Raw genomic sequence first — 27,952 nt, forward strand, 5'->3', positions numbered from 1 at the left:
CAGTATTTTACATATCACATAGTGTTTAGGAAGGTCTCCAAGTGTCTTGCAAATATAATTTATTTATTTTAATATCAACTCCCTTTAAGGGATTACATAACTTTAGGGTCATTCCACATTTTATTTTCCTGAGACATTATCTTATGGTCTTTGCTCAACTTGTATATCAACTCCAAATTTGTTAACTAGTAGTGCTTCTATGAAATACATCTTTTTCCTCATCTTTTTGTCTCTTCTACCCTACCCTCAAATAATAATTTATTTAATTTTTCCATTCATCCAATGGTGGTTGTTCTCTCCATGTTGTTTTTATTTTATAATACTCATTATGCTGCTAAGGTACTCTATTTGTACCTTTGAGCACCATCTTCAAGTACTTTACTTTTCAAAAAATAAATATCATCTTGTGTAAACCTGTGAATAATCCAATATTTTGTTGCTACTGGTATTGATTATAAAATTCTTTAGTTGCAACTTTTTAAATTCAAAGCTTTATAACTATTTTCTCATTGTAGTTTGGCGTTCAGTATTGCAGAGAAAGTACTAAAGGGCATCATAATATTTGCATTTTTGTAGTTAATTTCTTTATAATGCTGACTTTTTGCTTATTTTTGTTTTTATTCTTTGTAGCTCCAATATTTTGTCAAAAATTTTGTCTAGGTGTGGGTTTATTTCATTGATATTTTCCTGCTAAAATCTATGAACCAACTCAATTTGTATGTACAGGTCTTGCTTTGACTCTGGAAATTATTTGAAAATTTTAAATCTTCTATTCATTCTAATTTTTTCTTTTCAAAATATCTGCATATGCACTTTTACTGCTAATTTTTTCTCTAGTGGTTTTTATTTATTTATTTATTTTATTTTCTTAGAAATCTGTTTTTTGTTCTTCGTGTCACTGATTTGATTTTGTACTCCAAGTCTCCTGCTTATTTATTTGGGGTACTTTATTTTATATTTCTACTCTTGCATTTCAAGTTTCTCTTGCTCCTCTCTTATTTCCATTTTGTCCCTTTTTATCTCAGCTTGTTTGATTCCACAGGATATCTTCCAGATGCTGTTCTGTTATTATGATTTTTATAGGCATGTATTACTTATTTTTAAACTTAGTTTCAAAGAACTTGGTGCTGCAAATACATTATTTTGACAATATGGGTGGATTATCCTTGATTCCATTTTGTGTCTGCATGAGTGATGTTACATCTTTTCCAATTAGTGCAATTTCCAGTCTCTAGCTGCCTGTATTTTTTTTCTTATAGTTGTACTTCTAAAAGCCCTCAGTTTCAGATCATCAGTCATTCTTAGTCAATACAATATATGAAAACCTAACATTCTCGAGCTCCCTTTCTTGCACTTTGCAACAAATATGGAGGAAGCTGGTTTTGGAAGGTCCGGGATGTGTTGGCAGGGATGGGCACAGCACTGAGGATTCTTCCTAACTTACCACATCCTATAGGGTTTAGTAATGGAAGATAATACCTCTTAAAATGTACTGCAGCAGAATAGATACTTTGTTGTGTGTGGTTTTTTCCTCTGATTTCCAATTTCTCCTTAAAACTGGTGACAGATGTAGCAGGCTAGAGATTGAGGACACTTTGTGAGGCTTTACGAAAGAGGTTTAGAGTGGTAAAAGTAACAACACCCAATCTTTAATAGTAGAAGAGATATAGAATATTTTCTACTTTTATAGATTGATTGTTTCATGATATGAAGTCAAACTACTCTATTCACTGAAACCTAGATAGTTTTTCTTTCTCTATCATCTTCCAACTACATTGCAATTAATGTCAGTTCTTTCCAGATTCTGGAATTTAGGTCTATGTACATTCAGAAGTTTCTTTTTCACTGTTGAGATTTATCATTTTGTTTTTTATTTTATTTTATTTTTTACTTTTAGGAGAATTTATAAGAAACTGAATTAAGGGTTTCTATTATGATAACTTATTGAAGTTGAAGGCTGCAAATTTTTTTATAAACAATCTATAAAGCACACACAAGCGATTCAGATGATACATGAGTTGCTATTTAGAATGGATGGTACCGAACCTGTGCTACTCAGATGGATATTCATTCATTTTCTCCTTTTCAAGGGAAATTTTGACTGTTTTCATGAATGTATGCAGAATCTCCTAATACTTGTACTAAATAAGCTCTAATATTACTGGAAATTGTGAGGAATAATTTTCCAATTTATCATTAGAAATTCAAGCATATTTTTACCTGTTATATATGGTTCATGGAGGGATTAAAAAGATAATTGTACTTATTCATATAACCATGTGTCATACCATATAAACCATATAACCATCTCTCATACCAATAAAGTGATAAAATTATAATTACTTAAGTTTTTAATTTCTATTTTTATGGCTTAGTATGAAGGCTAATAAACATAGTTGTTTTATTTATTTTAAATTCACAGTATTTCCTCTTGAAGTTAGAATATTTTTCAGAAAATTTTTTTATATATGTCTTCCTATATTTCTGTCTCTACCTGTCTCTGTATAATTGTCTATATATAGCTGATCTAAGTCATTTATATCTATGTCTATCTGTCTAGTTGGAAAATAGTTTTGGCAGAATTCTGTGGTCAGCTGTAGTTACTAGATTGTGAGGAATTGCATTTTCTTCTTTTCTGGTTACTCATTCAAATGAAGTAAGTTTTCTAACTTGATATATATGGTATTTACGAGATCTGATTTCTTAATTATTGACATGCTCCCAAACACTATTCTGTGCTTTTCAGATTTGTACTTCTTTCTTTGCCTGCTGATTCCTAATGTGTATCTAATAAAAAGAATTGCTAATAAATAAAGCTAAGAATAATCATTTAGAATTTGTCTTTTTGATCATAATGCACTCTGAAAACAATTTGGTGTGGATTGAAACTCGGGGATAGGAAATATTTTTGTTAGATGCTGTAAATAGATAATTGCATTTGTATTTATGTCCTATGTTTACATGCTATGTGATCACATAGACATAGGACATAAATACAAATGTAATTATAACAAAAATTTTCACCAATGGTTTTTTAAATGTTGTTCCTTAAATATATTTTCCCTGATTTTGTCATCTTTACAATGAATAATATTTGAAGATAATATCATTTGATATGACTGAATTATGGAAATGATCAAAATTGAAAATAATTTTTTGAAGGTACATATAGGTTAGTGAAAGGCATTCAATGGACCATTTAAGTTGCTTCTTCAGCTACTGTCCTTAAAATGTTTATTTTTAAAAAGAACCAGTTCTTACCAAGCTTTGAAGTGCAAAGACTTCCTTTGTCTTTCAGTTAAAGTCAGTGTTGTGCTCAGAGGAAATAAATGCTTGTGACTTAGGTAAAACACAAAACTTCATGATAATAAGGGAAACAAAAATAATTCAACAGGTACTGACTTTCCAAATAAAACTACGTGCAACTTGAAAAAATAATTTCTTTCATAGAAGACATGAATCAACCCAGTATGAAGTTATGCATTATTCCTATTTGCACTACACCTCTGTTTTATCTCTCCAGGAGACAGATTTTCTATTTTTTAGAAAATTATAGTAAGAAAAAATGAGAGTCAAAGTAATATAAATGCTCTAGAAGCTCCTATCAAAGTGGCAACACTCATACTGAACATTAGGAAATCAAAGTACTTGTGGCTTTTAATAATTCTATTTTCCTTACCAAGCCACTGTTTTTCAGCTCCTCTTAAAATCTCCTTCTATACAATCTTTAAACTGATTAGATAATTTTTTAAAGTGAAGTTTATTGAGGTATGGTTACAATATGAGAAAACTCACCAATTTTAAATGTATGTTTTGATGAGATTTGGCAAATGTATACACTCAGGTAATACCAGCATAATGAAGATACATGCTATTCCCATTGCTAAAATATTCCCTTGTATGCATGCCATTCTTGGCAATTACTAATAGAGCTGTCCCAGATATCGTGTATGGATTTTTATATAAATGTAAATTTTTCTTTTACTTAGATAAATACCTAGCAGTAAGATTGATAGGTCATATGGCATGTGTTGAAATATATAAGAAACTGGCAAACCATTCTCCAGGGTGACTGTCATACAATTTTGCATTCCTTCTAACAGTTATTCTGCATCCTCATTGGCACTTGGTATTGTCAGTATTTTCCCAAACATTAGCCATAGTAATGGGTGAGAAGTGGAATCACACTGTGGTTTTAATTTGCATTTTCCTACTGACTAATCATGTTGAGCATCTTTTCATGTGCATATTTACCAACTGGATATCTTCGTTAGTGGATATCTTTCTTTAGTGACTGGATATCTTTCTTTAGTGACTACTTTTAACTGTTAAAATCATTTGTCCATTTTTATGATTGGGTTGTTTGTCCTCTTTTACTTACATTGTACTTTACATAGGCAAAGAAAATGTGCAAATGCATTTTAAATATGATATTATTTATAATGCTATCAAATATGAAATATCTAAAGTTAAAATTTTAAAACATGCACAACTTTTAAGTTTAAAGCATTACTGGGAGAAGTTAAAGAAGCAGTAGTTAATGAATAATGAATGAAGAGATACACTGTCTTTATCAGGGGAACCAGCCTCCAATATTTCAAAGCAGGTTCTTTTCTATTTTCCCTAAGTGTTGGCCAGTCTGAGAAATGAAGAGAAAGAGTACAAAGAGAGAAATTTTACAGGTGGGCCTCGGGGGGTGACATCACATATTGGCAGGTTCTGTGATGCACACCTGAGCCGCAAAACCAGCAAGTTTTTATTAGGGATTTCAATAGGGGAGGAGTGTACGAATAGGAAGTAGGTCACAGAGATCACATGCTTCAAAGGCAATAAAAGATCCCAAGGACAGAGAGGCAGAGTGAGATCACAAGGCCAGGGTGAAATTAGAATTACTGATGAGGGTCCATGTCCCACTGGGCACACATTGTCATTGATAAACCTCTTAACAGGAAATAGGGTTCAAGAGCAGACAACCGGTCTGACTAGAATTCACCAGGCTGGAATTTCCTAATCCTAGCAAGCCTGAGGGCACTGCAGGAGACCAGGGCATATTTCATCCCTTATCTTCAACCGCATAAGACAGACACTCCTAGAGAGGCCGCTTTAGAGACCTCCCCCTGGGAATGCATTCCCTTCCCAGGGTTATTCCTTGCTGGGAAAAAAATTCGGTGATATTTCTCCTATTTGCTTTCTGCAAGAAGAGAAATATGACTGTTCTGCCTCCCCACAGGCAGTCAGATCTTATGGTTCTCTCTCTTGTTCTCTGAAAATTGCTGTTGTCCTGTTCTTTTTTTAGGATGTCCAGATTTCGTATTGTTCAAACACACGTTTTACAAACAATTTGTACAGATAACACAATCATCACAGGGTCCTGAGATGACATACATCCTCAGCTTATGAAGATGACAGGATTAAGAGATTAAAGTAAAGACAGGCATAGGAAATTATAAGAGTATTGATTGGGGAAGTGGTAAATGTCCATTAAATCTTCACGATTTGTGTTCAGAGATTGCAGTAAAGACAGGCATACGAAATTATAAAAGTATTAATTTGGGGAACTAATAAACGTCCATGAAATCTTCACAATTTGTGTTCTTCTGCCGTGGCTTCAGCCGGTCCCTCTGTTTGGGGTCCCTGACTTCCCACAACAGTCTACATGGATTGGCAGGCCCGTTATTGTTAAGGTGACAATTCTCCTCTATTTGATCTCTGTATTTAATGTAATCCAAGTCAAAATCCTAGTAGACTTTTTGTTGAAATTAAGAAGTTGATTCTACATTTTATATGGAAATGCAAAGTACCTAGAATTGCCAAAATACATTTGAACTCACCAGAAAACAAACTCCACTTGGCTAACATGTACTATTTATTTTATATATTGGTGGATTTTATGTGTTAATACTGAATATTTTTGTGTCTATATTCACATGGGTTATTTGTTTGTAGTATTATTTCTTTGTATTCTTTTTTTTTGTTTTGAGATGGAGTTTCACTCTTGTTGCCCAGGCTGGAGTACAATGGCGTGATAATGGCTCACTGTAACCTCCGCCTCCCAGGTACAAGCTGTTCTCCTGTCTCAGCCTCCCAAGTAGCTTAGATTACAGGCATGTGCCACCACACCCAGCTAATTTTTTTGTATTTAATAGAGACAGGGTTTTGCTGCATTAGTCAGGCTGGTCACAAACTTCTGACCTCAGGTGATCTACCTGCCATGGCTTTCCAAAGTGCTGGGTTTACAGGCATGTGCCAATGTGCCCAGCCTGTTTGGTTTTTAAAATTGGAGTAATGTTGACCTCATACAATACATTGGAAAATGTTGCTTTCTCTTCTATTTGGAGAGAAAAAAATAGAGGACTTTCTCTATATGATTTTAATACTAGCTACGAAACTATAGTAATCAGAAGAGTAGCATAAAAATAGATTCATGGATTAGTAAATAGAATGCAGAGTCCAGAAACAAATCCATCCATATATGTGAAAGTGACATTTGACAGTTTTCCAAAGTAATTAAATGGGAAAAGAATAGACTTTCAACAAATGCTGCTAGAACTGTTGGAGATGTTCATAAACAAGAAAATGAACCTTGATTCTTACCTCATACCATATGTGAAATGTGACTTGAAATGGATGTTAGATTTATGTGTAATAACGAAAATTATAAAACTTCCTGAAGAACATGTATGAAACATTATTTACAATTTTAGGAAGAAACATTTTTTTAAATGGTGTATTTGCTAGGGTTCCAGTAGAATAGATGTGTGTGTGCGTGTGTGTGTGTGTGTATATCTATATATCTATATATCTATATATATATATCTGTAGTATGGAATTAGCTCACATCATTATGAAGGCTGACAAGTCCCAAGATCTGCAGTTGATAAGCTGGAGACCAGAAATGCTGATGGTGCAGTTCCAGTCCAAAGGCCTACAGGCTTGGGATCCAGAAAGACCCGTGGTTCAGTATGAGTCTGATGGCAGCAAAAACATTGATGTTCCGGCTTAAGGCAGTCAGGCAGGAGGAAATTCCCTTTTATTCAGGCATTTTGTTTAATTCAGGCCTCAGCTAACTAGATGAAGCCTACCCACATCAACAAGGTCAATCTTGAATATGATCCCAAACACCCTCACAGATCCACCCCGGATAATGCTTGACCAAATATCTGGGGATTCTGCCCGGCCAAGTTGACACACAAAATCAACCATTACAAATGGTCACGCACACAAACACAAATATCTTTAATGAAAACATTTGGATAATCAGACTTCATCAAAGTGAACAACTTTGCTCTTCAAAACATACCATTGAAAAATTAAAAGACAGAACCCAGAACTTAGTATCTGACGTATTTTAGCATATGTCAGTATGAAAGTATTTGCAAAATGTGTCTGATAAAGGAGGTATATCCAGATTGAATAAAATTTTTTTTCAGCTTAATTTTAAAAAGACGAACAGCTGTATTTAAAATAACATGTAATATATTTGAACAATCATGTCATCAAAGAAGATAGATGAATGGATATTAAATAATCACATAAAAAGATGTTCAACATTTTTAATCATAAGGGAAATGAACGTGAAAACCACAATGAGATACCATTGTGTACTCATTCGCTTGGTTAAAATTTAAGAAAGTTGACATTATCAATATCAATTGCTGCTGAAGATTAGAAAAACTAGCACTGTCATACACATATACCTAGTTAGTAGAAATGCAAACTGTTATATTTGGTTTGGGAAGCCATTTGGCATTTTCTGATAAAGGCAAATATTCACTTACCAGAAATTCCACTGTTAGGTATTTGCCCTACAGAAATGAGCAAACACTGCCACACAAAGATTTGCACTTGAATGTTCATGGCAGCTTTATTTAAAATAACCAAAATATGTAAGAAATTCAATGTTTAACTGGCTAATGAATAAATAAATGGTTTCATATCAATAAGACAGGATACTGCTGAGCAAAACAACAACAAAACCACTACTAGATGCAGAAATATGAAGAGATCTCAAGAACATTATGCTAAGTGATAGAATCCAGGATCAAATGTTCATATACTACATGATTTCATTTCTGTGACATTCTGGAAAATACAAACTATAGTGAGAGAAAGCAAATGAATGGTTGTAATGTTGTCAGGGGCAAGGGATAGGGGAGATAATTGTCTGCAGAGGAAGGGGTAGGAGACCATTTTGGATGGTGCTGGAGGCATTCTGTTTCTTGATTTTGGTGATGGTTTACACAGTTGTATACATTTGCCAAAACTGATCAGATTTCACATTTGAATGTTGTGAATATGATTGTGTATAAATAATATGCTAAAAATTCTGATAACAATGATAATGTCATGAATGAAGGGCACGAGAACATTTTGTTCCTCTGTATATGACACTGAGGAGAGATCAGTTTTGTAGTTTTCTGTCTGTGGATGCCTAACATGAATCGAAATGTGAGGAAACCTCAGAAAAAATTCAAAGCGATGCATGGTCCATTAAATAAATGGTCTCTGTTCCTCAATAGTGTAAGAGACAAAGATTAGCTGAGAATTCATTCCCAATTAAAGGATACTGAAGAGACAAGACAACAAAATACAATGCATAATTCTATACCAGAGGGAGACAAGTTCCATAACAAATCAGTATGAGAATAATTGAACAAACTGGAATATGGACTATAAAGTCTTATGTCAATGTTACATTTTCTGAATATTTTAATTGTACTGTGGTTATGTATTCTAGTTCTTTTTTTCTTTTCTTTTTTTTTTTTTTTGAGATGGAGTATTGCTCTGTTGTCCAGGCTAGAGCACAGTGGTGTGATCTCAGCTCACTGCAACCTCTGTCTCCCAGGTTCAAGCAATTCTCCTGCCTCAGCCTCTCTAGTAGCTGGGATTACAAGCACATGGTGCCACACCTGGCTAATTTTTGTATTTTTAGTAGAGATAGGGTTTCACCTGTTGGCTCAGGCTAGTCTCAAACTCCTGACCTTGTGATCCACCTGCCGCGGCCTCCCATAGTGCTGGGATTACAGGCGTGAGCCACCATACCCGGCCATATCCTAGTTCTTATGAAACACCCTGGATTATTATAAGGTAAATTTGGTAAATGTTCTGATAGCTGTTAATGTATACCACGGGGGAGACAGAGGGTGAGGCAAGACTGAGTGAGAATGAGGCTTATAAAGAAAATAGGGCAAAAGGTAAAAAATTAGTGAACCTGGTACAGGATTGTGGTGGGAAAAATAATGACTCTCTTCAAAATGTCCATATCCTAATCCTCAGAACCTGTTAATATGTTGTTTTCATGCCAAAAAAAAAAAAAAGAAAAAAGAAAGTTACAATTGTAATTTAGCTAAAGATTTTGAGCTATAGATGGAGATTCTCCTGGATTATCCAGTGGGCCCAATGTAATCACAGGGATCCTAGTAAGAGGGAGGTAGGAGGGTCAGAGTCAGGCAGAAAAGATGTAGGGACAGAAACAGGCATTGGAGAGGAGAGAACATGCTATGTTGCTGGCTTCGGGGGTGGAGGATGGAGTCCTGAACCAGGAAATACAGAACTCCAGAAGAAACGCAGGCCTGTGGACCCATTTTTAGACTTCTGGCCTCCAGAAGCCTAAGATATTGTAAAATAGTAAGTTTTTCTTGTTGAAAGCCACTAATCTTGGCTAGGAAGCCAATACAAGTGTAGAGAACGTTCTGTGTCTACCTCTGTAACTTTTCTGTTTAAAATCATTTTTAAATTCCAAAACACCTTCACAGAAAAGGATGAGCCAGGGAATAGGCAATTAAATGTGTATGATTTGGGGAAGTGAGTCATCAGAAATCTCTAGAAGCAGATCATTAGATCAGGCTCAAAAATTGGGTCATAGGAGCCTGTCAAGGTTTAGGGCTTGTAATATTCCTGTCAGTGTAAAATCTTAACACAAAGATGGGCCTTGTTTGGCTGGAGATGGGCTTCAGTGTGCTGAGGAAAATTGTGATTTAAAAAGACAGAGTTTTTCTATTGTTACCCATTGCTATAAGCTGCAAACTGGAGTCTTAGAGTGTGAAATTACAGAGTGTAATAGGGACAAAAATAGTAAATAAGTTGGTGCAAAAATTTGCCATTCCTGGAACATGTATGAGAACCTAATGCCCTGGTAGTAGCAGGTCAGTTTTGCTGTTTTTGAAAGCACATTACTAAGGAGATTTAATTTTGGCTCATCGACTTCAGTTTCCTAAAAGAGATCTGGAAAGTAAGTCCTCAAGATCTAATTTAGGTAATATTTTTGTGAAATTTTCTTTATCACACTACTCATTTGACAGTTTCTTTTCTATGCATCTATATGTTTGTTCTGACATTGTATTAGAATATTTTATTTGCTTCTTACTTTACTTTTGACCAAATATACCATTCTAAATGGGTTTATCTCCAAACCCTGTCCAGAGCATGAGTGCTCTTGGAGAGTGTCACAGGTTCTTTAAGATGTGATATTTGCATGACATAGAGCATTAAAACATCCCTTTACTTCTTTCTAGTAATATTCTTCACAAATATTACATACTTTCTTCACTCAAGATTTCGGGAAGATACAGATCTGTCTCAAAAAAATAAAGCATTATAATGTGCAAAGAAGGAAATTTAAGTGGAATAAATAAATCTTCTTTTTTTTTTTTTTTTTTTACCACTGTGGGAAATGTCCTAGTAATTTCTATTATGGCTATGAAAGGATTCATTTATCATTTTGCAAGTACAAAACAATAATAATGTTTTTATTTAAAAATTATTTTTTTATTATGTAGAATCCTGTACAATTTTAATGAATATCATGAGTTATTGGCTGATCACCTTGTATAAATTTCACAAATTTCACAGATACTTGTTAAAAGTAGACAGATGTAAAAGTCCCTGGGTGCGATAAGTGAGCTTTATTTTTCAGCTTATAATGCTACACATTCTGTATCTCCAACAAAATTAGACAGATCATTTTGTGCCAGTTGAAGACATATGCACCCTGGGTCAAGCCTTTCCTGTCTTGCTGTTCTGGATACCACTGACAGTATTTATTATTTATCATTATCACTTATATTTTGCATAAACTGTTTAAGAAAATTCATTTTTCTGAATCTCTGCTATAACATTATACTGTCCTGGAGACATTGTAGAATCATTATCATCATCATTTTAGTCAATACTATCAAATAAGAAAGTGAATGGAACAATAGTAAAAAACTCTCAAATTAATTATAATTTCACAATTATGCATAGATATAGCAAATAATATCTCTGCCTAAATATTATAAAATGAACAAGTTCTGAGGTTAAATAAAAATATGTTATAAGATATAGCAGAATGCAACTAAGAAGGTCTGTATAATCTATGATTAGCCTCTCTCGTTCCATTTTTTCTTAACAAGTAAAGTCATATAACTTATATCACTCTTTAGTTGAATGGCATTTGTAACCAAATTAGGTGAAATTGTATAATGATTATAGCTACATATATATGTTACATATATGACAAAAGGTTTCTCTTTAAAAATAAAAAGCCAATCTTTATTTTTTCTTTAAAAGATTTAAAGCAAATAGCAATAATTTGCATTCTAAATTGAAGTTCTGTTAAATACCATAAACAGAATAAATCATAATATGACAAGATACACATTTCCTAAATTTTAGCAAGTTCACTGTGCATAAATATGCTTGAGGGCCTTGCAGTCAGTTAGTGACACTCTAGGCCCGTAAGAGTATCGTCTTCTAGCATAGGAAGCTTTCCTGGGAGTCAGGAACTCTGAGCCAAAACCCTGGATTTAGTTATCAGTTTAGTTGTTAGTTTCACAAATTGATGATAGAACTGTTGAACATATGTCTGTAAATGCAGAGAGTTGTTCACAGTTAGATCCAGCTAAAATTAATTGCTTGTCTGATATTGGCTACAGGACACATAAGTCCTTTCAGATTCTTCGACACAGAGACTGGTCCCAACATGCAACCTTGTACAGAAGATCACGTGGGCCTCTTCATGTGCATCGGTACATGTTGGCTGTCAGCCCCACACAGTCTAACAATCATTACCTCCTCCGACAATATCACTCCCAGTGCCAAGAGGCAACAGTCGGCTGCTGCTAATGGAATCCTTCCCAAGAGTCTCTATGACGTATGGCTGAACGAATGGCATGCCTTGGTAGTCCCTTGGTAACTGTTGTTCACATCCTACACTGACGGCTCATAGCACCATTGTGCAGGAGCTCTGCTGTGTCTCTCCTGTGCTCATGTCTAAGTTCAGGAGGCAGAAACTGCATCAGGCCTTGTGATGCTAATGGCTGGCTATATAGTATGAGTAGGAACTCAGGGTTATTCTTACTCTTTGTGCATTTAGCTTTGAATGCAAGTGTAGGTGAAAAAAACGGGCTGGATAAAATATCTCTGAAAAATCTGAGCTCGGTAGCTGTGGTGGACCCACTCAGAGGTTTCAAAGGTAGTTGGGACTAAATGCTGTTTTTGGTGTGATGCTTCGTCTCCACATTGGAGTAGGGTTTTTACTGCTTCTCTTCAGCGTGGTGTGGGCTTTTCACTGTAATATTTCAGACACAGCTTTTTGCATGAGCTTCCCAGTGAAAGCCACTGAGTGAATATAGAGTTTTACTAGAATGAATCAACCATGGCCTATTTGCCTAGTGTCAGAGGCTTTCCTGTTTTTGGAAAACAGAATCTTCAAAATTGTAATGACGTATGTGTATGTATGTGTGTTTGTTTGTGTATCTTTGTGTATTTATAAATATATTTCTGGATAATTTATGCTGAAATGTTTTTTATTTGCTTGGTTGTCTTGTCTAAACCAAGATCTATTAAGAAAAAAGGGAAACTAAAATTGTGTATGAAGCAAGCTATTTCTGTTTTCCAGCCTATTCATTTATGTAACAGCATGAGTAAGCTGCTGACACAGAAGCTTTCATGCTTAAATGATCTTATAGAAAAGGCTCATAATATCTAATTTTAACTGTATTAGCTGTCATGTTCACTGATTTTTAAAATTACATATGGAAGCTCACCATTTATGTAATATTTTTCCAGAAAATATTGTGTGTGTGTATATATATACACATACACACGCACACACACACACACACACACACACACACACACAAAATGAACTAAGAATTTGGTGGTTGTCAGAGACAATAAATAATTTTAAAATAATGTTTTAATTCTTCTTTTTCCTATTAAATAATGAAATAAGATAGAATAATTGCATAATATTGTATTCAGTGGCCTAACTGAATGCATTTATTCAGAGTATATTCTTATTACCATCAATTTCATCTTAAGGAAGAATTCCTTCTTGTGTCCTGTTTTCCTCTTGATCCTTTCTCTTTTGCCTCCTGCTAGATTTATTTATCTTTTCTGAAAAGGATAGCTCCTATTTTTCTCAACTCTTCAAATAATTCTCCTGCTTTACCTGCTCATTCTGTTCTATAAACACAGATTTCATTTTCATTCTCCTCAAACAATTAAAGTCTTCTTGTCAATCTTGCACTAAGTCAACTATCTCTTCATTCTTCCTTTCATGAAGGATTTCTTGAAGGTCCATGTTACTTTCAGCAACTTCTCTTCACCCATCAATTGCTTTTTTAAAGGTCACCTGTAGTCTTTGACTTAATGCAAAGATGAAATCTAATAACTCTAAATGTGTGTAATTCTGCTTATTATTGAAGTCATTTATTTTTCATAGCAAGTAAATTAAGAAAGTAGCATGTATTAAATAAGTATTATAGTCACTGGTGGTATAGAGATTAAAAATATTACTCAGAGTGTGAAAAACTTAAGTTTAGTGAGGGCAATGGACATGAAATAAACATACAATGCAAGGCAACAACTCATAAAGGTATATTTTCTTAATAGAAACATGACATTTGTTACTTGCTAACCAAGAATGTTTATCTAGGAACATGAAAATTTTCTTAATTTAAAGAATTTTATGATGTATTATACCTTAAAAAGGGATTATTTTTTAACTGCGAGAAAAATGTTGCTTACAAAAATCTTTGGTTTCTTAGATGTAAAACATGAATTTTCAATTCAGTAATAGTATTTAAATAAACAAATAAAGAATCTCACATTTAAAAAAGATTAAGACAACTGATTCAATTATCCAAATAATTGCTTTTATGTTCTATGAAGTGCCTAGGTTATGCCTTCTAGAATTTTCCCATCTTTTGTAAAAACTTGATTTTTTCCCACTATTTAATATCTATGACACATGATCTATATTTCTGTAATATTAAATGTATATATGCTTATATATAGATACAGTTGATAGATGATTGATTGATTGATAGATAGATAGATAGACAAATAAACTCTCCTTGGTAAAGTGGTACATGACCCTTTAAGGAGAAGTAGTGAGTTAGGTTGACTACATATTTTCAAGAGTTGTTTTATGACCCATGATAGATCAAAGGCTGAAGGTTTTGGCGGGGGAAATATTGTAAACCTAACTAGGAAGAATAACCCAAACCCTTATGAGAGCAGTTTAAATAAGATCCTACTTAAATACATACAAATAATGGTTTGAGACTGAAATCCCATTAAAAAGTTGCATTTTCTTTAGTCATTTTTACAATCTATTTAATATATAATTTTTGCACAATTTCACAGGAGACAAGTTCATGACACACTAAGTATCCTAGGGGGCTATGCTCCCATCTGAATAATGTGACCACAGCAGCTTCTTCTTTATAATTCACCTATCATTTTATCATATGCTTTCGTTTTCATGCAAGCCATTGATTGACCCAACCCTACAGCCCAACCCTTCTCTATGTAGGCTAGATATGAAATGACTTGGCTTGAGAACTGCTCCTGATGGGGTGATGACTAATGATATTCATTCATACTCTCATTTTTGTTACATTTTGATTTCAGGAGCGAGAAGGAGAATCAGAGACTGTGTTAGAGGCACAGACAGTGGGGTTAAAAATAGTAAAGAGCTCAGTTGTCATTATGGTGAAATCAATAGATTGGGGGCAGAAACAAAAGCTAGCTTCTATAGGATGGCATATCAGTGTCCAGTACTTCTTATGGATCACAAGAGTCTCCATAGTAACTGGACTAGTTCCAACTATTGTTTCAGTCCTCCAAAGCCCAAATAAATTTTGGGTTTTGTGTTTATATAATAAATGCCTAACAGGTTACTTAGCTATGTCCGTTCCTTATGACTCAAAATGCCTAATGTACTATTTTGGCTTTATTTAGGAATGAATAAATGCTCTACTATTGTATTATGCATTTAAAAAGCTGGCCAACTTTACATTATATTATTAGCACATACTGATAATATATATGCTTTTTCTAGTATTTTTCCATCAGCAATTTTTATATTTGTTGGTAAATAATGTGAACAGTGTTATGTGCTATTGTTTGAAATTCTGGGTTTCTTTGTGTATGCTGGTGATGTAAAAATGTGTTGAAAACAAAACTAAACAGTTCTGTTTAGAAGAATTTTTATAGTACACATTCTCTGAGAACAGTTATAATTTAAATGAAAATATCTGCTTTTACTTTTAATGCATTTCTTATACATTTAAATAAAATTATGGAGGTAAACATGTAATTTCCATTAGATGGAGTGTGGATAATTGGAGATAAAATATTTTTGCAAAAACTTGTTTATGTACATTTAAAATTTTATGTTGTCACATGAATTAATCAGCAGAAACAAATGTATAATATGTAAATTTATTTTGGGGGACCTGTGAGGTTTTAGCCACATTTTTTTCACTTGTTCCCTAAGCCACAAAGGCAATTACATAGTATGAATATAAAATGGAGACCTTGATCTGAATCATCTCTTTAAATTGATGTTCCACTTGGTGATAGATATGCAATTGTGGTATCTCATGTTATCTGTGACAGTGCTTTGATTATATTAATGTTTAATGAATGTGGATGCTATTCTTTGAATTATTTTAGGTTACCTTCCGACGTTTCCATATTATGTACTCCTACAACCACCATCAGTCTTTGACAGTATCCCTTAATGAAAAAATGCATCTTTCAATTTGTTAAGGCATACATTGCAGAGTTTGATTTAACACCTACTGGCACTCCAGAAACATATGATAATCATTATACATACAGTAACATCAGAAATTTAAATTAAAATGAACAAAATCTACTCAATTACTTATATATTTGATTTCATAGAGCTGATACCTATTTGTGGTGTTAATGATTGACTAGAGCTCTAACATAATATATACTACATCATCATTTTAGATTATTGACTTTGATAATTAACCTAGCCCAGGTGCTAGCATTTTATTGTTCCCAGACAGAACTGAGTTGTTCAGCCTGTAAGATGATATAAACTCTTTTTAAATTTTTCACTCTTTTTATGCCTTTAGCAAATATGACTTCAACTAAAAACTAGTGAAACACATTAAATCTTTCTACACATCACAGAATTCCTCTGAAAGGTCTCCAAGTGTGACCACTGTAGTTCAATACCATCATTATCACTGGAAATTTTAGACATGTGCCTGACATGATTTGTTGAAATCGGCTGCTTCCTTCTGAGAACTTTAATAATAATTCAATTCATGTGATACCAAGGATGGCATTAATGTGTTTGTTTTTCCCCTAGAATGATTGTCACATAATGTGTAGAGACAACGAAGAGTCAAAGGCAAGGCAAACCTGTACAGTGGAGACACAAAGGGTCACTGGCAGGTTTCAAATGAACCAAGACATCCTCAAGTAAGAGAAATAGTTATAATTAATCCAGTCTTCAGCTCATGGCTTTCTCTGAGCAATAAACTTAAGGAATCAAGACTAAAAATAGCATTACCCTTTGCTCATTGGGATGTTATTTGTTACACTGAAAATCATTAAGGAGGCAAAACAATAAAATCAAGCTTTTGTACCAGAAAGGAGCCAACATTTGGTTTGATGTTTAAAATATATTTTAACATTTAGAAATGCATTTTAATATATAGATATTAATTTAAAATTTTATGATAGGAAATATTGGTTAAAGATTTTTCTTTACACCAAAATTTTAGTCAACTGTCTCCAGCACAGTGAAAATTCAAAGGGTAATAATGATCTTCAACCAATTTCCCCATCCCACTGGCTTTTCCAGATAACACCTATACGAGCTGTGTAAATTTGGACATGTTGCATAACTCCTCTGAGACACAGATTTATTTGCAAATTATTAGCACATTTCTGGATGTTAAATTAAAAGCATATGCAAACCACAGTGATTGGCCCCCAAGAGTTTCCCAGTAAATGTCAATTCCTTAAAACAATTTACAATTCAGTCAAAAACCTATATTAAAGAACATCTTGGAGCTTCCTTGAAGGACGCAGCTGAAAGTCAAAGGATAAAGATGTTTAATTGACAAGATACTTTACGTGAATTATAATAATGTCTTACATTTGTAAATAACATTACAGTTTCCAAAGTACTTTTATCTTATATCTTACTTGGGCCTCAAAAATTTTCTCTGAGATATGTATGACAACATTGTTAAAATACCCATATGTGTCTTTAAAAAAATTGTGTTTCATTGGCAGTGGAATCAATAGATTCTATACATACTACCCATGTCTTAAACTTCTCTGTAAAATATCATACCTCTGGACTTCTCAGGTAGAACTTCTTCTAAAAACTCCTGACCTCTTTCCATACTCCATACACCTCACACCTTTCCACAGAGATGCAATGGGTTGTCTGATTAGTGAATGAAGCCATTTGTCTGAATTTTATAAAAATAAAGACTATTTAGCCTCTATGTACTCTCTCCTTGGTGGAGCGCTGTCTTGAAGTCTACATGATGGGGTAGTTCTTCTAGCCAGTCGACTTCAGTTATATTTTCCAATTTTAGTTTTATTAATAAAGATAACATCGTCCTCTCCATTTGCCTTGCCCCTGTTGGTTCTGAACATTGGTGAAGAAAGTTGAGCTATTTCTGTTCCCTTCAAACTCCAATATAACTAAAGAAAAAATAAAATCAAGATTAAAAGAGTTTGAATGACTAACCCAAGAATACAGAGTTAGTAAATGGGAGATCCAAGATACAAATCCACATTTCTAGACACCAAGTCTGGAGTCTCTTCCAATTTACCACTCTATTTATCATCTCACTTTTCTTTTACAATTTTTTTTCCCAAACCTGAAACTTTTATTGGTTGGGCAAGCACTTTGAAACTCTGTGATAAGCAAAAGTTACTCAAACTCTCTGAGCCTTGTTTATTCATCTCTAAAGTTGAAATTTAATACCTCACTGGGCTATTGTGAGGATTAACAAAATAATGTACATGAAACACATCTTTTAGTAGGTACTTCAGAAGTCATGCTTACATTTTCTTTTTTCTTCCTTCATTCGTATTAACACCAAAGGGAAAAATTGCAGTGTGAACTTTTCAATCAGTTTACTGAAATATGTTTCCACATGACATTCACTGACTTTATTCTCACCATTAACTCTTATTAGGAAAACTGACATTTTGCTTCATGATTGTTATTAGTAGAACATATCATTTCTTTCATCAGTTTTTCAGTTACATTTTTTATAATTCCAAACTATAATCCCACACTTGAAATTTAAATAAAACACCTTAAGTGGCCTTATACTACCATTCTTAAAAGTATGACTTAGAAATTGTTACATTAAAAATACTTGTTGAGTGACCATCACAAAAAGTATTTCTGACATTGTAGCCTCAAAAAATCACAAAAATATAATTGAGGTAAAAAGAGAAGAAAATTCAGCAAAAGAAATAGACAAAGATGACAGGAGAAAACAAATAGGAGAGAAAATAAATTATATTTAATAATATTTTAAAATTTTATATTATATTTAACAATTATATTTTTTAAAACTTGAAGGAAGAATTTTTATGCCTGAAAAATGGAATGGAAAATAAATGTTAGAGATAGATACAATGTATACTTCTAGATAGGAGAAAGTTTTTTGTGAGATTGAAAGTGATGGCACCAATGGAAACATTTGATTGTATGGTCAGATTAGAAAATGATTAAAATAAGGAAGTGTTAAAATTAAAAACATTATTTGGCTTACTGGAATTTTCATTGAATTGATAACTTTAATTAGATGGTTTTATGAAAATATGCCTAAAAATTTAACTATAGCATCTACTTTTCCTATGTATTCTTCCCTTAACATGCTGTGTTCCCCATCATTTATTGACACTTTTGCTCTAAAATGATACAACAGTAATTTTTTTTTGCATTACTTCCACAGAACAGCTACAAAAACACATTAGTATGTTTAAAGAACTGAATGATCCATGGATGTGGTTATAAATAATCATTCAGAATATATTGGTAGATAACAGATCAAACTAAGTCTTATTCTTAATATTTTTTCATCTTTATTCTAGCTGGACACACTTTAGTGTTTTTCAAGCTAATCAACATCTGTAAAGAGAAACAAGTGTCTCCTCAATTTCTGTTTATGCAGTACGGAAAAGAGTATGATCAATGACTAATTTCAGGTCAACCACCTGGGAAACACTGCATTTATGGTTAAGAGTAGCGTGGAAACATTAGACTTCATGGCATGGTGCTGTATCTTCAGATCACTTAATACTCTGACTATATTAAATAAATATAGGGTTTTTTTTTCCCCCCCCATGGTTTGAAGTGTTTTCTGAACATTTTGTCCCTTTCGTTGTAGCTTTAGAAATTTATTTACACTAAGTATCAGATTTAGTTTTGGAGATAGATATATTTAGGACTATATTTTTTCTACTGTATTTTCTGATGTTTGATTATTTCTTAAATCCCTTGATACACTTGTGAATTCAAACCTACATATTGTTGAAAAAGTAATGTAGAGCTGCTGAATAATTTACTGTCCCTCTTTGCTAGGAAGATAGAAGGTAGGTGAACCCACTTAATCTAATCAAGGGCCTACTAGACTCCATCTTGAGTCCCAGTTTTGAGAATCCTTTGTTCATTTGTTGTTTGTCTCCCACCTTCCCTGCTCTAAGGTGTAGTCTTCCAGGGGTTCTAGGCCCTAGAGAAGTCATAGTGGCTCCTCTCCCATCTTCCTGTGTTTCCAGAATTCTTGCTCTTGTCTCCCAGTTACTATGAGACTGTTTAAAACTTTATCCTATGAAGTTTTTGCTTGGCCTATCTTTAACCTTTTACACAGCTTTAGAATTCCTTTTGCACAGCTTTAGAATTCATCATATTGTCACAGTTAAACTAGCAGAGAGGATGTTTCTCTGATATCTGTTTCTCACTTATCACACTCCACACTCCTAGTCTTTCAAGTCTCCAGTTTTTTAAATTTTGGGCTCAAGATACTTCCATAATTTCTACTGATTTTTTTTTTTTTTTTTTTTTTTTGCTTAATAGCACAATTTACCTGACTTATTTGCCACATCCTCAGTCTCTTGACCTCAACCCAGAATCAGCAAAAACTCAAAGGAAGTTAGCCAGTTAGCCAGTTCAGAATGTTGGCTTACCTCTCTGTGCTGTTCAGTCACCTGCATGGTTTTGCCATTTGAAATTCTGGTTGTATCGGCTAATCTCCCCTGTCTTCATACATAATTTTCTTTTTTCTGTTTTTTAATTTAATTTTATTTTGTTCTTCTTCTAATTGTCTTCTAAGGAAGATTTACCACAGGTTACTTTATTCACAGCTTTGAGTGGCACTTTAGTATCATATTTTAAAAGAAACAAAACAATAGAAATGTATTACAATATCTTCTCAAGGTAAGAATATATTGTGGTACTTTATAAACACAAAAGTAGTCACATCGAAAATTGGTAAGTTCTTGGCAAATTAGATTATACATGTCTACCTTCAGTATTTTATAAAATGCATGGTTTCCTCAAAGCTGTAAAAGCATAAATGTATTTTTAAAAGGTATTATTGTCTCCATAAGTTAGGTCTCCACAAGATTGCATGTCTTTTAATAAAGTTTCCGTTGCTCCTGGGCATACTTATGCAATAGATTAAATCTGTGTTGTTTTTCTTGGTTAGTGTGGGCTGATGGTTTCCTCTTACAGCTGCTGCTAGCTATTCAGGAAGAAACTTTGTAAAAGTGTCTGTGTGTTGGTGGAAGTTTAATTGTTCAGTGTTTTATTGGTTTCCAAGCTATTTATACCTTGACTATCCTCTATTTCAATGTCAAGTATCAATTACATAGTAAGACTTGAAAAAAAATAAGACAATATGCACATTCTAAATGTGTGCTTTGGGATAAAGACACCAGTTACTAGCTCGCATTGCTTTTCCATCAATATAAGACATTCCTTTGACCATTTTGAATCAACTTGCCTCTGCTTTTTTCATTATCTGCTGTCAATATGAAGAATGCTGACTCTTTACAATTGTATAAAGTTTTATGTCTGCAGAATGTACCCTAGCCAATCGATATGAAATTAATATTTTTAGGTTAGTAGTAAGCTAGAGTTCCTGTCTTTTCACACCTTTCCTGAGACAATCTTAGCTGGAATAGATATGACTCTAATTAGTGTGATCACTCTTAAGCCCTTTCAGTTAATGTAAATTAAGGCCCCTAGATGTCAGTATTCTGCTAGTAAAGCATGCTATAAATAGTCACCAAATCACAGATACTCAGCCAAAGAACTCAGTGAACAGTTAATCATCACTTTACATACTACAAGTATCAAGTTGTTTGATGGTTTACTGACACTGGACTTAGGCTTCTCATTCTATGAGAAAGTAAGTGATAATATTGATAGGATTATTCTTGGTCTCTAGCAGCTCTCCAGATGTTATTTTATCAGACACACACTCGCTGGCTCGCAGTAAGTGATGTTTCAATGTAAGGTACAAGGTTTATTATCTCATACAGTGGGGATCATTTAGATTTTGAAACATACCTGTTTCATACTTCGGATAGCTTACTTTTATGACATTTTCTAAGATGCCATGTCTATAAATTGATATTAATTTACTTTACCACAGGTTACTTTATCATAGCTTTGAGTGGAAATTTTATATCTTATTTTAAAAGGAACAAAACAATAGAAATGTATCAAAATATCTTCTCAAGAGTATATTGGGGTACTTTATAAGCACAAAAGTAGTCACATTAAACAACTGGTAAGTTCTTGGTAAATTAGGTTATGTATGTGTACCTTTGGTATTTTATAAAATGGTTTCTTATAAATTGATATCAATTTATAGGCCTGGCATCTTAGACAATGTCATAAAAGTAAGCTATCTGAAGTATCTCTAGTTTAATGATCCTAAAGCTGGGACATGCTACTAAGATATATATATATATATATATATATATATATATTTTTTTTTTTTTTTTTTTTTTTTTTTGAGACGGAGTCTCACTCTGTAGCCCAGGCTGGAGTGCAGTGGCCGGATCTCAGCTCACTGCAAGCTCCGCCTCCCGGGTTCACGCCATTCTCCGGCCTCAGCCTCCCAGGTAGCTGGGACTACAGGCACCCACCACTTCGCCCGGCTAGTTTTTTGTATTTCTTAGTAGAGACGGGGTTTCACCGTGTTAGCCAGGATGGTCTCGATCTCCTGACCTCGTGATCCGCCCGTCTCGGCCTCCCAAAGTGCTGGGATTACAGGCTTGAGCCACCGCGCCCGGCCGCTACTAAGATATATTTTATCAGGCTCTTCTAATTATCCTACTTATGTGAGTGATACTAATACTGTTAGATAAGTTACTATGACGTCAACTGTCAGCACATTTACAAAGAAAGTAGACTAGGTCTTCTGGCCTCTTTTGTTTCCCAGGAGATCCCTTAGCAGTTAAAATATAAATGGATTATAGGTCAATGCTTAATTCCTTTTTCTCCAATGCCATGGACAAAATTACTTAATGTGAACATTGTTTTTATGCAAATAAATTTCTGTTTATAACCACAGCCTTTCACCAAGATTTTCTTAGACCTCACAAACTGTCTAATCAAATTATAATTATTCAGCCATCAAACTGTTTATCTGGGACAATATTTATTTTTATATGTTAAGTAATAACTAGAAAGTTATGTATACTATGAGAAATGTCTTAAAATATAAAATAAGTTGGAAATAGAATAGTAAAAAATAGGTTGTGATGGATTATAAAATTATTGATGCTTTGCTGAGTTTAAAATGAGAGATTCTATAAGTAATCATTGCAATCAGCAAAATAAGGCTATGAACTTAAAAGGATTGGTTACATACATCCCTAACATAAGATACACCATTTATGGCACATTTACGAAGATTCAGGTTTAACTCTATATGGTGTCTGAAGCTGTAATTATAAACTGGACATTCAAAATAGATAAATCGAATCAATTCACAGGATAATGTTTGACGTCTCAAGTACCATCCTATACTAGCACTATGCCATTAAACTCTTCTGTCATCTCCTTTTATACTAGAGTCCTTCCAAACCACAAGGAAAATCACCAGGCCAAAAGTGAGGTTTGAAGTCTAGATATGTACTGGTTTTCTCTAGCAATCAACTCTCAATGTTTGGTAAAATGAGGTTATTTAAAACCCTCTCCTTAATTACACATATTTATGTAACTCATCACTCTACCTCCCAAGCCCATATGAAGGCTTTCAGGTTTTGAAATATCAGAATTACGATAATCCCATAGAACAAGGTGGGAAGAATTCCCCTTCTTTCTATTCTCTAGAGGAATTTGTGTAAGACTGTGTGAAATTATTTCTTCCTTAAATATTTGAACAAATATGACTGTGGTTGTGAAGCTATCTGAGCCAGAAGATTTCCTTGTGGGAAAGTTTTTAAAGTATGGATTTAATTCCTCTAATAGATTAATAATATTCAGATTTTTGATGTGTTTCTATCAGTTTGGGTATGTTGTTTTTTAAGATGATTTTTTTCATCTAAATAATGAACTGTTTTAATATATAAGGTTTTCTTAATATCCTCTTATAGACTTTTTCATATCTGTTGGGTCTATAATGATGGTCACCCCCACCACAGCTTCATTTCTGATATTGGTAATTTGTGTTTTTCTCATTTTTTTTATCTTGCTATCACTTATTAATTTTATTCATTTTCCCAAAGAACCAAATTTTGACTTAGTTCATTTCTCTATTGTATACTTGGACTTTTTCTAATGTATATGTACTTTATATTTTAATGGGTTTGCTCACCTTAGAAAACATTTTCTCCCTCCAGTATATTCTTTGTGTTTAATTTACTGTTCTCTTTCTAGATTTTGAGATGGAAGCTTGAATCACTAAGTTTTCCACTTTTTTTCTTCCTTTCTAACATATGCATTAAAAAGCAAAAATAACAACAAAGCTCTTTAGAGTTTCACTGTTGAGCTGCATTTTACAAATATGTCTATGCCACATTTTTATTGCTGCTTAGTTTAAAATATATTAAAATTTCATATGATTGATCTTTGATCATTAATTACACAAAAGTATGATGTTTAATTTTCAAATCTATTCCATTTACTTCAGAATTATTAACTTATTTCTGTGACTTAGAAAGCTGTTTTCTAACTCTGTCATTGTTCTTAATCATTGTTGTGATATTTACCCAATTTATAATATATGAATACATTCTATGACACTCATCACTAATTAATAACTCTGAAAGATGTAAAATAACTGAATGTTCCTAGAAACAAAACAAGAATCATGCCAGAATTGGCTGATTTAACTTATTGTGGATTTTTAGTTACGGTTAGATGGTCTTCTTTTGGTATCTCTCTAGATTTACTCAGTCAAGAAAAAAGTAAAATCAACGATAAAAGTTAAATTTCTAATATGAAAAAGTAACTTTTAATAAAGGAGATTTTGTTAAGTTTCCGAAATAATTTTTCACTTTAATAAGCATATGACAGCCAGGTGCGGTGGCTCACACCTGTAATCCCAGCATTTTGGGAGGCCGAGGCGGGCGGATTGCGAGGTCAGGAGATGGAGACTATCCTGGCTAACATGGTGAAACCCCGTCTCTACTAAAAATACAAAATATTAGTCGGCCGAGGTGGCGGGTGCCTGTAGTCCCAGCTACTCGGGAATCTGAGGCAGGAGAATGGCATGAACCCAGGTGGCGGAGCTTGCAGTGAGTTGAGATCGCGCCACTGCACTCCAGCCTGAGTGACAGAGCGAGACTCCATCTCAAAAAAAAAAAAAAAAAGAAGCATATGACAATGATAAAAATGCTCAGATTTCTCCCTCACTTATTACTCCATTCCCCAAATAATTACTGAATGTCAAGTATAGTCTTCAGTGTATCCCTTTTGTTTTTCATTGCAAAATCTCTGTACATTTACAGAAATCAAAGTGACTCCTGTCATTTATTTCATTAATAATGCCGTATTACATAAAAGAAAATCCTTGAAAGTACAAGAAAGAGAGTTTAAAATGTATCTTCTTAAGTGACAGTGTGATTTCTGGTTAAGTCTCTGCAAGCTCTTTTACCTTTGGCATTCTATGAGCTATGGGAATGGGCATTGTACCTGTTTCTCTCCTGAGTCTGCCATGTTTTAGCTTTGTGATCTTATAACCATGTTTAAGTCTAAAAATAAGAGTTGGAAGTAGGACTGGCACATGTCACTATATTTAATTTAATGAACTCCAACAGAATGTTTGTTTCTAAACCCAGGACATTGGGATCTGCTGGTTGGAGATCTTAGTGTCCAAGGAAGAATGCTTGCACAAGGAGATGGAACAGTGTTTCTATTGCACTGGCCATTGAGAATATATGGTTAATTTGAATTTGTCACAGTCTGCAGCTAAAAGGCGAACAGGAAAACAAGAGGGGTTTACCATGTTAGATTGGTTGTTTGATCCTGAAAATCAAGTGGAAATATAGCTGCCACAAAATAAGGTCAGAGAGCGATTCATATAACATTCAAGGTATCCCCTTGAGCATCTTCTGTTAGCCAATGATAAAAGTTAAAGAATGAGGACAAGTCAATATACAGAGCATAATACAACTAGAATTATGATAGTTACCCATACTTTTTTTTGTTATGTTTATATTAAAATTAATTTATACATTCTTAGTGTATGCTGATTTAATAAAGATTAATATATTAATTATTATTTGTTAAATTATTTTATATTTTTATATTCCCCTAATGTTTTATGTAGCATATAGCTGGTGTTGGTACTGCTTATCTTTATGACATAGCACATATATTTCACAGTATCAATGTGTAATTATGATTGAATTAGAAGAGGAATAGCAATCATCCAGAAATTGATGTATAAATTGTTGGGACTTTATTTCTTTCTCTTTGACAGACAGTAAGAAATTTGCATTTGTATATGGGATGGTTGTATAGTTGTTATTACTGTTTGGTAACTTTCAGTGTAGGGAAAGGTTGAGAACTATGCATTACTGTATTCCATCAGTTTTCTTTTAGTGTAGTGGCTAGAAAACTTAAAGCTACATTTCTGAAGCTCATCTTTAGCTGGGGTTCTTTGTATAGTTTACTTCTACCTAATTAAATGCAGTTGCAGAAAATAAGAAAAGTAAAAATAAAAGTGGAAGTCATGGTTCAAAAATTTATTTACCTGTAACTTTTGCTACACCATTGAAAATGTCTGATTCTTCAGTGGCTTCCTGATATGAAAGCAAGTTCATCACAGAAGAGGAGGTAGCTCCTTGTGGCTTAATTCTATGGCAGAATGCTAATAAAGTCTTTCTTGGTTAAGTTAGCCATAATGATTTCAGCTACCTATAAATTCAATTTTGACCAATAGAATTATGACATACGTCAATACATTGCTGAATACAGTTTTCTAATATATAAACCTTATCTAAAAATGTCTTTATTTTGCCTTTGTTTCTGATATAGAGAACAGTGATTTGAATGATAGCAGATTTCACATCAGGAACCAATGAAGCTAGATAAGAACGGAACATCTTTGATGTCTAAAAGAAATAAAAAGCCAACCTTGAATTCTTTATTTAGTGAAGTTACCCTTCAGAAATGAAGGCAAAATGAAGATGTTTTCAGATAAAAGATAACTATGAGAATTCTTCACCAGCAGTCCTATTTTATCAGAACAGCCAAAAGAAGTTTGTCAGCCTACAGGGAATTATATCAAAGGGAGGACTTGACTTTGAAAATAAATGAGGAAAATAAGAAATTGATATTATCTGGGTAAAAAGAAAATAATTTTTTTATTCTATCATCTTTAAAAACATATGACTATTTAAAACAAAAATTATAATATGGCTAATGTGAATTTCAGTGTATGTAAATGCATATTGTAAGACTACTTTAACATAAAAAACAGCAGCAAATAGAAGTATGAGAAACTTATATAGATGCAAAGTTTCTAAGTTTTGCAAGAAGCAATGTAATATTAACTCTAAGTGAACTATGAAAGAATACATATGTATGTAACTACAGCAACCAATATAGATAAAAGTGGAATAGGCAAAATGAAGTAGAGTACTAAAAATGTTTAAATAATCCAAATAAAGGCAGAAAAGGGAGTGAAAAGAAGAAAAAAAAACAAATAATAAAATAGTAGACATAAATCCAACAATACCTTTTGAGTGATAGAAATTAATAGAATGGATAAAAAGCAAGACTCACCTCTATGCTTTCTGCAGAGGAAACTTTAGATATAAAGACATAGGTTGAAAGTAAATGAATAGAAAAAGATATACAATAAAATAAGAAAAATAAACTTGGAGGGTTATATGAATGTCAAATAAAATAGATTTCAAACCAACGTATTACTAGAGATACTGAGAGACATTACATAATGATAAAAGAGACATTTCATCAGGAGCATATATTTTAAATGTGTATTTCCTTAAACAGAGGCTTAATTATCAAACAGAGGAATTAAACTGATAAATTGGCAAATCTTTAATTTTAGTATGAAAGTTTCAAAACTCTGTCTTAGCAATTGATCAAGCAACTAGGTCAAAAATCAAAATTATATTTGATGATATGACTCACACTGTTAACCACCTTGATTTAATTGGCATTTGTAGATCA

At 33.3% G+C, this 27,952-nt stretch overlaps 1 long non-coding RNA gene across 1 annotated transcript; it reads left to right on the top strand.

Annotated features, from left to right (window-relative positions):
* Positions 1-12,202: 12,202 nt before the first annotated feature.
* Positions 12,203-27,092, top strand: LOC139357001 (uncharacterized). Its single transcript, XR_011609607.1, has 4 exons — positions 12,203-12,454; positions 16,622-16,734; positions 25,591-25,815; positions 26,792-27,092. It is a non-coding gene; the product is annotated as an uncharacterized lncRNA (long non-coding RNA).
* Positions 27,093-27,952: the final 860 nt, after the last annotated feature.

This window comes from Macaca nemestrina, chromosome 11 (assembly GCF_043159975.1).
Source record: "Macaca nemestrina isolate mMacNem1 chromosome 11, mMacNem.hap1, whole genome shotgun sequence".
Lineage (NCBI taxonomy): Eukaryota > Metazoa > Chordata > Mammalia > Primates > Cercopithecidae > Macaca > Macaca nemestrina.